This window comes from Micromys minutus, assembly GCF_963924665.1.
Source record: "Micromys minutus genome assembly, chromosome: 10".
Lineage (NCBI taxonomy): Eukaryota > Metazoa > Chordata > Mammalia > Rodentia > Muridae > Micromys > Micromys minutus.
The window spans coordinates 49,654,297-49,668,723 of record NC_137979.1 but is presented as its reverse complement, the minus strand read 5'-3'; the positions used below and the strand labels follow the sequence as shown (position 1 = coordinate 49,668,723).

The window sequence follows — 14,427 nt, the reverse complement described above, 5'->3', positions numbered from 1 at the left end:
CCTTCGCCTACGGCCCGCCCATCCACCCAGCCATGGGCTCTAGATACCCTGGCCGGAAACAGTGCCCATTTTGGGGGAGGCCTCGCTAGCCAATCGCTGCTGAGGAGTGAATGGCAGGCCGGCCGGAACAAGGCGTCTTATTGGCTAACTTGTAGGAATGGGTGGGATCAAGGGTCGCGGTGCGGCCAAAGAAAGGAGGCGGGAAGCTAGCAAACTCGCAGCCACGGGGGGAGGCGTGGCCGGGGCGGGGCTAGGCACGGGGGCGTGGTCGGGGAGGGGCAGCTGAGGCCCGGAGCGACCGCTGGCCAGCGAAGCGCCACACTTGCTTGTTTGAGGAGAACGGCGCTCTGCCGGTAGGTGACTGGGCAGAACCCCGAGACCTAAAGCGGGGTGCTGAGGGAGCGGGCAAGGAAGGGGCGCCTCTTAAGCTGAGGCTGGGTTGCAGCCTGGCTGTCCACGAGGGATGGCTGGGATGGGTGGCCGGGTGACCGCAGTCTAACCCGCTCGCACGCTCAGCGCCATCAGCGCCACGCTCGAAACGCCGTGCTCGCCTGGAGCCTCCAGGCCGCGCACCCACGGATCACACGCTTGCCCCGAACGCGCGCGGGTGCTGTCTGCTTCCCTTTCCCCAACATCCGTGCCATCGAGTTCAGCCGCCCTACTGCCAGACCCGGCTCTTGGGTGTCCCCCAGGACAAGGTGATCGCTCCAGTGCACTAGCAAATGACATGGTCAGCCTTTCCCTGTGAACTGCTTGGGATCATTTGTTCTGAGAGGAGCACTGCTCTGGGCACACAGCAGGGCAGTGGTAGTCGCTGATGATATTCTCCTTCCTCGGTGGTCCTTACACTCCTTGTAATTCTGTATTCTACTCGGGACTTTTGGAGTTTGTTTATATGTACTAGTCCCATCTTGGAAACTCATCGCGGCTCTGGCAACTTTCAGCCACCTGTCACCAAGTAAAAAGAAACATTTGTCGGAGGCAGAGATTCCCACCTGCTTTGGAGCTTCATCGTGTTCATTAATTTCAGAAAAGGTCTTTTGCCTCCCCTAAATTGAGATTAAAAGATGGCTGTCAGCCCTAAAGGATGGATAGGGGCGTGCATGGGTTGTTGAGGATGAGTGGAGAGAAGTTTCAGATATCTGTGTCTTAATGACAATTTGTTCTTGTTGTTGTTGTTGTTGTTAATTGGAGACAAGAAACAATGGCGACTGGATTAAGGACGCTAAAAGAATGAAGTGAACGAGGAGTGGCACCATGACCAGTGGACTTTGGAACCCTGGCGTGTATCTAGAAACATAGTCTTTCTGAAAGATTAGAGGATCTTGTCCTAACTTCAGTTTTGCAGGGCTTTGGTTAGTAAGTTTCCTATTTAGTGGTAGGTGTGGTGAGATGCACAGACTGTTGTCCAGTTGGTAAATGAAGTACCTGAACCAGGTGTGGGGAATGACATACCTAATCTGTGGCCTCAGAGCCATGAGTTAGGGTGAGTTCTCCAGATCCCTGAATTAGAACGGTGTGATGTCACTATGGTAGAGAAAAGTGGTCGGGAGGTTTGGGGTAATCTTGCTCTGAATGTGAGAGGATGCTTTGAAGGTTCTTGACCTGCTTATGATGTGTGTCTGGATTTCCTTTCGTATTTAAGGTGATGTCAAAGGCAATTCCTTTGGACGAATGCCAGCTTTCTGAGTTTTTCAAACACCTTTAAGACATCTGGAAAATTAGGCACGGTGGCACACTCTTATATCCATCACTGGGAGGCTGGGACAAGGAGGGTTTGCTGTGACTTTGAAGCCTATCAGGGCTTCATAGCAAGGTCCTATCTCAGAACACCAGAGAGAGAGAGAGAGAGAGAGAGAGAGAGAGAGAGAGAGAGAGAGAGAGAGAGAGAGAGAGAGAGAGAGAGAGAGAAGACATCCTGATTTATTTGGAAGAGTATGATAAATTTCTCAGAACAGCTCATAATAATAGTTAATATGTCTGACTTTAATTTTAGAAATAAGTACCGAGCTACACATACCCAGAAATAGATACCAGCAGTTTGTGAGATCGAACGGTACTGCGTGATCAGGCTTCAGGTCATTTTATGATTGCTTCTGGATGGATAGAGCAGTTCTGAAGGGACTTTGATTTTTAGGTTTGGTTGTTGTTTAGGGTTCTGGGGGTTTTGTTTTTGTTTTATTATTTTTTTAGTTTTTATTGGGTCTCTGCTATAGTCTGTGGGAGTGGCACCACAGACAGAGACCCTGCCACATGAACCTTTGTCTGTTAAACAATGGCTTTGACATTCACCCTTGGCAGATAAAAGTGTGGTTCCTCATTTTGATTCTCCTGATGAACACTGATTCCTTTGTGATCTGCTTGGGGTTGAGAGGACAGGTCTCACCCTGGTTGGTTGTCTAGCCCTAGGCGACCGTGTGAGATTTTTGGTGAGTTCTAGGGTTCATCCTTAGCTAGGGGTTGGTAGGAGATTGGATGGATGTAAAATAGTTTTGTATTATCACTTGCCTGTGAAGTCACTTTTAGTTTCTTTCTTTCTTTCTTTCTTTTCTTTCTTTTTTTTTTTTTTTTTTTTTTTTTTTTGGTCTCCTTGTCTCAATGGACAGCAGATGGGCATCTTACAGGTGCTTCTCCCCTGGGAAGACCTCAGAGACTAATCCTGATTGGCTTGACAGATTTTTTTTGTCCCCTAAGGAGAAAAAGAAAACTGAAAACCAAATTCAGACTCAGTAAAAGGTCAGCGTGCTGCACATGCAGGCTGACGGTTCCTCTGATAGCACCCGTCGACTAGATGCTTTTTTTTTTTCCTGGCAAAAGGTTAAAATGCAACTAAAATTCTGCTTTCGTGATTAATAAGTCACTACCGCAGTTGTGTCTGATGCTTCCTGTTTGTCCCATTTTGGTACTTCAGTTAAACTGGAGGCTTCTGAGCACCCTGGGCACTTTTGATGGCACCAGCATGAAGTAGGTGGGGAGAGGGGTGGTTTGGAGAGTGGATAAGTCAGCCCTCCCTACACACCAGGATCCCGAATAAGGGAAAGGAATGGGCTGAGTGTCTTCATGAGTAGGGTGAGCTGTTCAAGTGTGAATACTGTTCACTTGGTAAGGCAGACTGCAAGGCTGATGGCTGTGGAACAGACAGGGAAGGCCAGGTGGAAGGCCGGCAGTGTAGGAGCGTGTTTCAGCCGCTCTGAGCAGGGTGCTGAGGTAGGGCCTGAGTTCTGAGCTTCTCTCACTGGGACTCACAGTGACAGGACGAAGGAAGCTTTCCTCAGAAGCCTGTATGTTCTTGTACTCATGCTTAAAGCGAGGTCCCCTTCCCCTCTTCTCCCTGCTGTTTCAGTCTTTAATCTTGAGCTCCCTGGTAGAAATCTTTTGGAATTGTGTACGTAGGGATTCGTTTTTGTTGATGGCCTTTCTGTTTTCTTACAGTCTAGAGAGGCAAAGATCTTTAAAATGAGGATTAAATAAAGCGGACAGTAATCCTTAGGAATTCGATGTCATGCCCAGAATCTAAAGTGACTTTTCTTCACATACACATCCTTTTTTTTTTTTTTTACAATACTCACTTGTTGAAGAATCATAAACCTACCTCCACACCCCCCAAAAATTTATTATAATCCTATTAATCCAGAGAAGCAGTTTAAAGTATCTACTTACCAAAACGATTGTTCATTGATACCTCTATGTGGTGATTGCCGATTCTAGTCATTATTAAAAGCCTTCCCTCTGAACAGGTGTGGCGATGATCATGTTCCAGATGTGGAAACTAAGAGAGGGTCAAGTGCTCTGTCCAGTGAGAGCGCCTGTCCATAGGGCCACCACATCCACTGTGGCGGTTTATGTTGTCAGACAGGCCTGTGTCAGGGCCTGTCTGCCTGTGACTGTCCGTGTGCCCTCAAGCAATCGCTTCTGGGAGCACGGAGCGCCTTGTCTGCCAGGGTCAGAAATGTTCCACGGGGCCCCTTCCAGTAGAAGAAAGGACAGGATCTGTATGCTGGGCTGAGCACGGAGGCCGCCACTGTTGTTCATTGTCGTGGTTGTTATGGTAGTAGTAGCCGCCGTCGGTTACTACATTGTGACTAGATCTGTCTTCTGTAAGATAATGTCAAGAAAAATCGAGCGCCTGACAGCTCAGTCATTTCTTCAGCCGCCCTCCGAGGACTGCTTCCCCTGCCCGGGGCAGTTAGCTGTCAAGTTTTCCCAGTCTTAAAAAAAAAAAAAAGTATTGTATTTATTCATTGTGTATGCACATGTGTATATCGTAGCACACGTGTGAAGGTCGGAGGACAGTTTGCAAGAGTCATTTCTTTACTTCCACTTTGTGGGCTCCAGAGAACAAACTCAGGTCTTCGGGCTAGGCCTCAACCATATTTACTCAATGAGCCATCTCCCTAGCCCCTGGTTCCCCCAGGCCTATTCTACATCCTGCTCTCACAATACTTCAGATAAGCCTAGAAAGACCTAGGCTCTGTCTGCTCCGAGTCTGCAGTCCTAAATAGGAGTTACCTGCAAGGCCTCCCAGGACTCTGATCCACACAGACCTGCACCTGCCTGGGAGCTCCCCCATGTCTTCCATGTGGTTAAGTGGGTCCCAGCATTAACCTGGGTGGAGAAAGAGATTGCTCATAGAATATAAGCTGCTGAGGAGTTGTCCTGTTTGGGGGACAAGGATACAACATTTGGTTCTTTGGGGAGGTACGGGCTTTCATCAGCACAGGGCACTCTACTTCTCCATTTCTCCTTCAAAACTGCCTTACCTCTCTGATCAGGTCTGAGATCCCTGGGCTCTACAGTCAAGCACTTGCAGATTCAGCTTCAGTTATCATAGATTGGGGGTGGGGTTGGGGGAGAATATTAAATTCCTTTCTCTCTCTTAATACAAAACAAAAACACTGGCTCCCACCACGCTGACATTCTTTCTAAACAGCATTTGTTTTCTCTTGGGGAAGCTGTCTTGACACACGAAGTCATTTCTAAAGCGAGCCTAGTTTTTAGAAAAAATAAATCACCGGATGTCAAGCCTCGTGTGGCGCTTGCTCAGACGAAAATGAAAGCAGCAGGGCCAGGGTGGCACTCGCCTTCAAAGCTGGAGGTGAAGGTAGAGCAGTGTCTGGACCCTGCTCAGTCACCGGTCGGTCCACAGCCCGCCTGCATTTAATAGGCGCCTTAGTCATTTTTCAAGCAACTTTGTTTAGGTGAGGGGAGTACTTTCTCTGGAAGGTGAGTCACTCGCGCAGGGGTGTAGGTGACAGGCCATTTGTTCCCCAGCCCAGCTGCAGAGGAAGCCCCGAGCAGGCGAGCAGGCTGTGTTGAAAAGTCTTCTGTAAAGATCACCCTCGTTCCAGCCCAAGGGCTGGGATTAGGAGCAGGAAGCTCATGGGAGGCTCCTGGAGCTTGCTGACTGACAGACCCATCCCCTGGTGGGTCATGTGGGCAGGGCACAGAGCCCAGGTCAGCAGTGTCACCAGTCCTGAGTCCAGCCACCTTGAGGGTGGAAAATGGCTCACTTCCAGTGACAATCAGCAGAGCGACAGGAGTGAAGCTTTGGCCCTGGGGAACTGGGAAATCCCTTGGCAGAGTTAGAGACACAAACTGCACTGGGAGATGAGAGATTTGGGGAGAACCCTTTTCACCCTTGCCTTCCTTCTCGACACCTGAGATGGAGGCTCACAGGAGCTCCAGGAGTTGGGAAGAAAATCCTATGGCTACCTGGGTTTCAGGGAGCTTGAGGGACTGCAAACTCATTGCCTTAATTGTCTCTGTTCACCAGGGTCAGCATCTGGACCCAGAAGGAAGCATCAGAGGGAAGGCCTGAGCCATCCTTCCCCCCCATACTCCAGTGGCCGAAACTTCTGCTGATTCTCATTCCAGAGAGTCTATAAGCAGTGTCCACAGACAGAGGGCCTTTCACAGTGTGTCCTTGACTAGTGTACTTAATGCCGATTGTATGGCCAGGACCATCCACAAGGTGGACCTTATTGTTCATCAGCTCAGTAGAACTGATAGTCCCTTGCAAGTGTTCTGATTCCCTGTCACAAAATCCTCCCCAGTACCCACATCCCAGTAAGCTGAGGTAACTAGCCATCCCTTTAACTTGCTTTGGATTGGTATGGCTATAAATAAATAAATAAATAAATAAATAAATAAATAAATAAATAAAATCTTAGGCCTTAACTACTCTGTCAAGAACAAGTTTTTAGAAATATAGAATAGCACTCAGGTGGAAGAGACAGGTGGATCTCTGTGAGTTCAAGGCTAGCCTGGTATACATTAGAGTTTCAGGAGAGCCAGGGCTACATAGTGAGACCCTATCTCAAGGAAACAGAAAAGGGGAGCCGAAGACCTGAGTTCAGAACCCAGCATTGTGTTTCTGTAATCCCAGTGCTGGGGCTGGAGAACAAAGATCCTGGGGGCTCCTGGGAGCTTGCTGGCCAACCAATCTAGCCAATCAGTGAGCTCCAGTTTAAATGAGGGAGGGTGAGGGAGAGAAAAACCATTGAGAAAAACACCTGACAGTCACTGTCTGGTATACACACACACATACACACATACACACACACACACACACACACACAGATGTACCTGGGGGTGGGGTGACATGGGGGGGCAGACATTTGTTAATTAGTATTTCTACCTTTTTCTGCAAAAGATTGAATAAGGCCATCCAGCCATGGGCTGGTGGATCTTGAGCTTTTTGTACTGCATCTGGTTGACACCACACCCACAATGCTGTGGTTCCCATCTGTTTCCCCACACTAAATCCATCACTCTGAGGCTCTCTTCAAGCTCTCTGAGGGCCTGGGAAGGGTGGAACCTGTGTAGCTTCTGTCCTGCGTCTAAGGAAACGTAAACAGAAAGCTGTTTATTTGACTCTCTTCTCCACCATAAGGCTGATGTGGTTGAAAGGAGGCCAAGGTTGATAAGAAAATACAGTCTAGGTATGATTACCCGGAAGTCTCAAAGGTTGTCTCCACCTTGAAGGCACTTTCTTATGCCCCCAAGCAGTGTCTCACCTAATGTAGGTCTTGAGTGACTATTGCTGAATGATCTTTGAGGTTGCAAATCACTGGGCAGCAAGAAGCATTTGCATCTTTCCTCTCTGAAGATGTGGTGTGTTGCCCATGGCTTACAGGTGGCCAGAAGAGCCTGAATAGCCAGTGTGATCCCAGTCAGACCTGCTTGGCTCCTCTCCATGAGAGGCCTTTGAGGGCAAAGCATGATGTCACGTCTGGATAATGGCCCCCTGTACATGCAAAGAGCGGTTAAAGCTGATCCTTCTGGACACTGACTTTTTTGCTTTACTGACCAGAATTATTCGTATGAGGAGTAGCTGGGAGGTGAAGAAGGAAAGTGTAGCCGGCCCCAAATGCGGGTGTGGTTGCCAGTTAATGTAATACCTGGAGTGTCTTCTCTAGGGGCGTTAGTGGGGTGAACAGCTCCCTGAGCCCAGCAGTCTTATGAGTATTATGGTCTGAGAGGCGAGGATGGCCTTATAGCACAGAAATATAAAAGAAAGTGGCCTGTACCGTCCATCTTCTCTGTAGGACAGTCCTGGTGGATATTGTGTGGATCAGAGGGCCAGAGGCTCATCTTCTCCGTCAGTTAGAAATACATGGGTCACCAGGTCAGATGGTTTCAGCATCTAGCTTTCAGACTTTCTTACTGGGATGCAATCATAAATACAGTCACTGATGTGGTCCCTTCGGCAGCCATGGGCCCCTTCCCTTTGAGCTTGCCAAGTGATTGGACAGTGTGAGCACACAGATACCAATCCTGACAAGCCCCCCACGGTCTATGGCCCTTGTCTAGTTAGTTGTTGTTTTTGCTGTTGTTGTTGTTGTTGTTTTGTGTGTGTGTGTGTGTGTGTGTGTGTGTGTGTGTGTATTTGTGTGTATGAGGGGTGGGGGGATGTGCACCACTGTTTACATGTGGCAGTCAGAGGACAAGTTTGTGAATTTGGTTCTGTCTTTCCCCCTGGATTCTAGGCCCAAACTCAAGCAAGTGCCTGTACCTGCTGAACCATCATGCTGGCCCTGTTTGGTTTGGTTTTTTTAGACAAGGTAGCCCTAGCTAGCGTGTAACTCACTGTGTAGTCCAGGCTGTCCTTGAATTTACAGTGATCGCCCTGCCTCTGCCTCTTGAATGCTAGGATTATGGGCATGTGTTACCACACCTGGCTATCCATCCATTCTTTCACTCAAGGGATGCTGGGGAAGAGTGTTAACTGCCGTGCTCTGGTAGCAAGAACATATACACATTCCCCGGTGATGGTCCAACTTACAGTTTCTGACCTTACGATGCAGAAGCAATAGACAGACACTACAAAGTTTTTCAGGTTTTTTTAATCTGATCTCTTCCCGAGCTAGTGATATGTGCTATAAGACCATAGGGATGCTGGGCAGTGGCTAAGGGCCATAGCTCCCTGTCAGTCTCAGTGTCATGAGGGAATATAGCCGAAACTAGAAAGGGCTATGTTGTTCATCTCTAATGCTCAGTAAGCCATGACATTAGACGTAGCCTGTGCGTTTTACTATGTTTTCATCTGGTTATGGTTTCATTGGATCTTATATCATTGAGCATGCACTGAAAAAACATGTGAACTTCGGTCAAAGAACTCACCCTGGAGGGAAAGTGGGTGCACAAGGAGACATGCTCCAGCTTGAGCTAATGCTGCCACACAGAGAGCTTCCTTTCAGGGGGAGCCCCCTCCCCACCTCCAGCCTGCCATGTCTAAGTTGGAATGCCTCAGCATCTCTCTCCCTGGAGCCTTGTTCTGCTCGTCAGCATGGAAAAGGAGCTTGCTAACACTCTGAAGTCTTAAGCATGTTCAAAAGTGAAGGCACCATCAGCTCACAGGTGCTCTAACAGGTCAGAGGTGTACAGTGCTTTGTGCAATGCAGACCTGAAGCATGTGCAGATGTTCAAGTCCTGACCCATGACAAGTCTTTTGACAACGAGGGTCAGTATTCCAGGGTGGCCTTTCAGGGTCAAGAACAAGAAAAGCTCTTGTTTGGCTTGGTTACCATCCTATTCTCCATTGACTAGTCCAACACTTGGAAAACGGTACCCACCGGATAGAGTAGGTATTTGTCGTAAAATAGAAGTTCAAGGTGCAAGTCTAGACTCCCGTTGGGCCCTGTTGGTCTCGCTAAGACAGTAAATAAGCCGTAGGCTTTCCCCGGTTTCCCTCCCTTCGTAGAGGAATCTGTCTGAGGTTTTCTCGAGAACATACCTTTCGTATTCGCCACCTCAGGAGAGAGCAAGATTACTGCCTTTGGTGTAAATAGGCATGTCAGATGCATCCCTGCCACTGTGTCTTCAGCTGATCACTCAGGAAAGCTTGTCAAAGACTATGTAGGCCACAGCTTCTGAAAGTAGGTCATGGTCAGGGCTGCAGAGAATGGACCATGCATCTCTTTCCCCCACCAACCCATCCCCCTACCTTGGAAGTCTTCTGCAGAAAGCCAAGTTGTTTGGGTTTCTTGTTATTCTGAAGTTCCTCAAATTAGTTCCTCAATTTCAGAACCAGTCACCAGTGACTATAATGACCTTAAAACCTCCTCCCTTACTGGGACCCAGCCTGGCTTTCCCTTATCTGTTAAGGCCTGAGGCCAGTCCCACCTGTGTAAATCATATGAGCCCAGAAAAGAAGGCAATGGAGCAGGATTAGCCATGCATAGGGAACAACTCCTCGCTATGAATCATTCCAAAAGGTTAGAGAAAGTTGTTTCACAGTTCACAACAGAATTGTTACTTATAACAGTGACCTCAAGACTTGGCAAGATCCTAAAGTGCCTTTTGATTTATCAAAGAAACTGGTTTTGAGGTGACTCACACTTGACTCCGGAGGCTAAGGCAGGAAGGTTATGAGTTCAAGGCCAGCCTGAGCTTAGCAAGACCTTGTTTCAAAAAAACCAAAACAAAACACAACTAGGAAGGGAGGGAGAGGTTGTGCTATGGCTTAGTGTGAGGCAGTGGGGTAACACAGAAATCTCTGGAAACAGAAATCTCTACTTCAACTCCTATTTCATGAGAATCGCTACTATAGGAAATGTCCCCATATGCATATGTAAAGGACACGGAAAGTGCATTTGCATAACATACATAAAATATTCTTACTGTTTATGGTCTAGAGTGAAACACACATGTAGTTGGTGTTTCCCTTGATACACTCCATGTTGATACACTGCATGTCTCACTGCATTCTGATGCCATGATGGCCGCTGTGGGTCAGAGGTGCCCTCGCTGTGCCATGCTTCCATTTGACATTGGCTTTCTTGATGCAGTTTTTGCAAGTTCCATGTAAAATGCCATCATAACACGCTTCTTTTAAGGCTTATCAAATGCCCAGTGTTGGGTTTCGCAGACTGACTGTGTGTATAGCATGGTGGCCAGTGCTCAAGGCTTTGTTAGAAACCAAATGAACAAACCAAACAGCGGCCTAGACTCCGAAAGCCTAGGACTGGACTCTATAAAGGGAACAGCCATCTTGGACCTGGTTATGGATTCATCCCAGGATGAGATCCTCATTCTCCAGCCCAGGAACACAAGCCTGCCACACCTCTAGCTTCGATTCTTTGCTGTCTGCACCTTTTTCTAAATCATAGGCTGTCTGTTCACCATTAGCCATGGAGATGCTTCCTCCTGGGGTTCTCATTAACAGATCTTTGGAATAGAACAGCTTCAGTATTCAGTGCCACCTTTACTTTTAAAGATGTATTTATTTTATATACGTAAGTACACTGTAGCTGTCTTCAGACACACCAGAAGAGGGCATCGGAACACATCACAGATGGTTGTGAGCCACCATATGGATGCTGGGAATTGAACTGGGAACCTCTGGAAGAGCAGCCAGTGCTCTTAACCACTGAGCCATCTCTCCAGCCCTCAGTGCCACCTTCTAGAGCTCAGGTATTAGAGAGAAGACTCAGTATCATGGCTAAGAGTGAGCTTTGACATAAAAGTCTCCCATGTATATTTTGTTGCTGCCTCTCCCCTGCAGTGTGACACTGCAGGTGACCTACAGACTCTCAGTTTCCTCCTCCACATAAAGGGCATTGCATAGCCAGGCATGGCCACTCTCAAGAAGCAGAGGCGGAAGAATCATATATTCCAGGCCAACTAGGATACATAGCTAGACTGTTTCAAATAAATAGCAAGTAAATAAAAACGAAGGATATAATGTTAGCGTCTTGCTCAGATGATTTGAGAACCAACACGTGCATCCCATAATCCCGAGTGAGCAGTAATAGTTGCCAGCATGAATTTCCATCAACATGGACCAGAACGTAATTCTATGTATGCAAAGGGCAACGGAAGTTGGAAACATCCAAAGATATGACAAGACAACTGAGTTCAGCCCTTCTGCCCAGGTCATCCTGTGTCACCAGGCCATTCCATCAGTCCATTCTGTGCTGAGACCTTGCCAGTAGAGACAAACTAGACAGGGGTTGCAGGGGGCTCTGATGCGGTCCCTTGGATGTGGTCCTCAATTTACTGACAGCTCTGCCTCTCTGTCCTCAGTCTTCCTCCTCCACTGAGAGTGTCTGAGACCTTCAGTCTGATGTTAGTGCTGCTGACTAACTAAGGAGATGGGTACCAGCTCCTCACAGGCAAAGCCTTTGAAACAGCTTGTGTTTCTAGTCAGGGAAAAGGCTGTTCATTTTGTGGCAGTTTTCATCTCTCTCAATTTCCATCTCTCACTAGCAATGTACCTGCTGCATGCCAGACTCTGAGCTGTGTACATTATTGTTTCTTGCAGTTAATCATTCAGTAAAAGACTGTGTGTCTTACTCAGATGTGAAAGGCCAGTGATTTGCACCTGGATCCTCAGTCCTTTCTTTTATGTGAATGGCCCTTCTCCAGCATTAATTAGTAACTAATATGTTGGGCTGCCAAAGGCCATACTGACCTAACACCATTCATGACTCATTTATCATTTAAATAAATATAGAATAAATGAAATATAATCAATCCATCCACTTTCTCTCTGGTTGGATTAGAAATACCTTAAGGACAAAAGGTAATATAGGGCTATTTAGCAAATAACTAATATCTTGAGAACCACCTGACTCCCTGAACCAGGAGATAAAGAGAGAACCCACTGACAGAGGGTCATCGGGAAATTCCAATCCCAGCAATTAGCCACTCAAGAATTATTTCCCAACTGTACAAAAAAAAATGTGAACAAGGATAGGCCTTTTTTGTGGTATGACTTCTAAATAAAAATCTGGCGACAGTTCATCCATAAAAGAATAGGTGAATAGTCTGTAGTATAAGCTCCTCTTTAGGTGTGTGTGTATGTGTGTGCGTGTCTGTCTGTCTATGTGTATTTGTGTGTGATGTGTGTAAATGTCTATGTGTCTGTCTGTCCATCTGTGTGTATGTCTATATGTGTGTTTATGTGTGTTTCTGTGTGTATGTGTGTATGTCTGTGTGTGTGCTTGTGTGCATCTGTGTCTGTGTGTGTGTGTGTGTTATGGCTATCACCTTTTACTTCCTGAGTCACTACTAATAAAACTCACAGTCCCCAGAGAGAATATAGAAGAGGGTGAAATGAAAACCAAAACCAGGAGAGAGGTGCTCTCATCTCCATCCTCCCTACCAAAACCAGGAGAGAGATGCTCTCATCTCCAGCCTCCCTCCTGTCCCTTGAGCAGCCATCGGGTTGGTATGAACCTTTGTATCTCTTTGCATGTTTGGGGTCATGCTAAATGTATCAAGTCCCACTCCCAAACATGAATAATATGCCTCTGCGATTCTTGCAAACTACAAAGAGATTCTTTTTGGCTATAGCTTCTTTTCATTATGAAAGTCATAAACTATAGAGAACTGGAAAATAACTGTGGAGGGATATGGAAGGAACAGATAATGATGATCCCCTCAGAAGAAGGCAGGAAAGATGGGAAGGACTTAAGTTTCTTATGGTAGCTCTCTCCCCCCTCCATGTGTGTGTATGTGCATGTGCGTGTGTGTATGTTGTATTTAACCACTTGAAGTTGTCTTTAAAAACTGAGACTAACTCATTGAAGAAAATGTGAGATTATTAAAATATTTTAAAATTACTGAACATAAGTCTGCCAAGGGAACCTTTGTTATATCTGCCTGTGTCTGTATTTTTTGTGTTTTTGTTTCAAGACAGAGTCTCCATATAAATGTTATAAATGTTAATGTACTATACAAAGAGCTGGAAAAATGGCTCAGTGGTTAAGAATACCAGCTACTGTGGCAGAGGACCTGGGTTAGGTTCCCAGCACCTATCTGTAGTTCAAGTTCCCGGGATCCAGCACCCTCACCTAATGTACATGCGCAAGGTAACTGAGGCACATGCAGACAAAACACCCATACACATAGTGTTTTAAAAAGCACACACATACAAGACAAGTACTATTTGGGATCAGAGTTGACGTATAATTCTTTTTTAAGATTTATCTTTATTTTGCATGCATTGGTGTTTTGCTTGCATTTATGTCTGTGTGAGGATGTTGGATCTTCTGGAACTGGAGTTACAGACAGTCATGAGCTGCCAGGTGGATGGTGGGAAGTGAACCTGAATCCTCTGGAAGAGCAGCAAGTGCTCTTAACTACTTACATCTCTCCTGTACCTATATATAATTCTATATCCCTTTTCTTTAACATTGCCTCTAATAATATTTGTTCATATTAAATTTTTATAAACATTTTAATGGATTGCTGTAATTTCATAACTAATTTCCCCCATAATTAATTTTTCTCGGTTTTTATTACTATAGAAACATTCTGACATCTTAAGTTGTGCATCTCTTTCTATATTTCTGTTTGTTTCATACTAACACTGTAATTCTATGCGATGTCTACATAGAATGCAGCTATTGTATAATGCATTACTGTTCTGGTTTTCAGCTCGTGGTCATTGCATTGGATAAGTAAAAGTGAATGAGGGTCAGAGTAAGGAGAGGAAAGAAACTGAGATGCTGTGGGCTGTCAGAGTGGCTTCCTGGAAGTGGAAGGCCTGAGCTTTGTTTCTATAGGATAAACAGGAAGTGCAGGTGGCCATGCAGGAAGAGAGCCCTCTGGGGGAGACCTGTAGAGTTCAATAGCTAGAAGGTTGTGGAGACATCTGAGCAGCCAGAGCCATTGCCTTCTGTTTAGGGAAACAGTGGTCAAAGAGAGTATAGACCACAGACTTGGGACTGGACCATAAGCACTGCAGAGCCAACAAATTTCTTTCAGCCTGAGGTTGTCTAGAGGACATGGTATTTTATGATGAGCTCAACCCAGAGGGGATGGGCCGAGGTCAGGGAGGGTATGGAAGTGGTTAAGACCTGCTCTAATGGAATGGATGCGGGTGATTACCCTGGAAGGCACCAATCAGTGTTTCCTCCGGCCCTGGGCCAGCCAGGGCTGCCAAGTGTGTGATGGGGACTGGAGGGCTATCATACACTT

At 46.6% G+C, this 14,427-nt stretch overlaps 1 protein-coding gene across 1 annotated transcript in view; it reads left to right on the top strand.

The window, feature by feature from the left end:
• The first annotated feature begins 288 nt into the window (after positions 1 to 288).
• MAP3K14 (mitogen-activated protein kinase kinase kinase 14) overlaps positions 289 to 14,427 on the top strand; it is a 45,116-nt gene continuing 30,977 nt past the window's right edge. The window contains exon 1 of the mRNA XM_080924225.1: positions 289 to 353. The gene's annotated coding sequence lies outside the window, so the exon portion shown is untranslated. The remainder of the gene's footprint in view (positions 354 to 14,427) is intronic.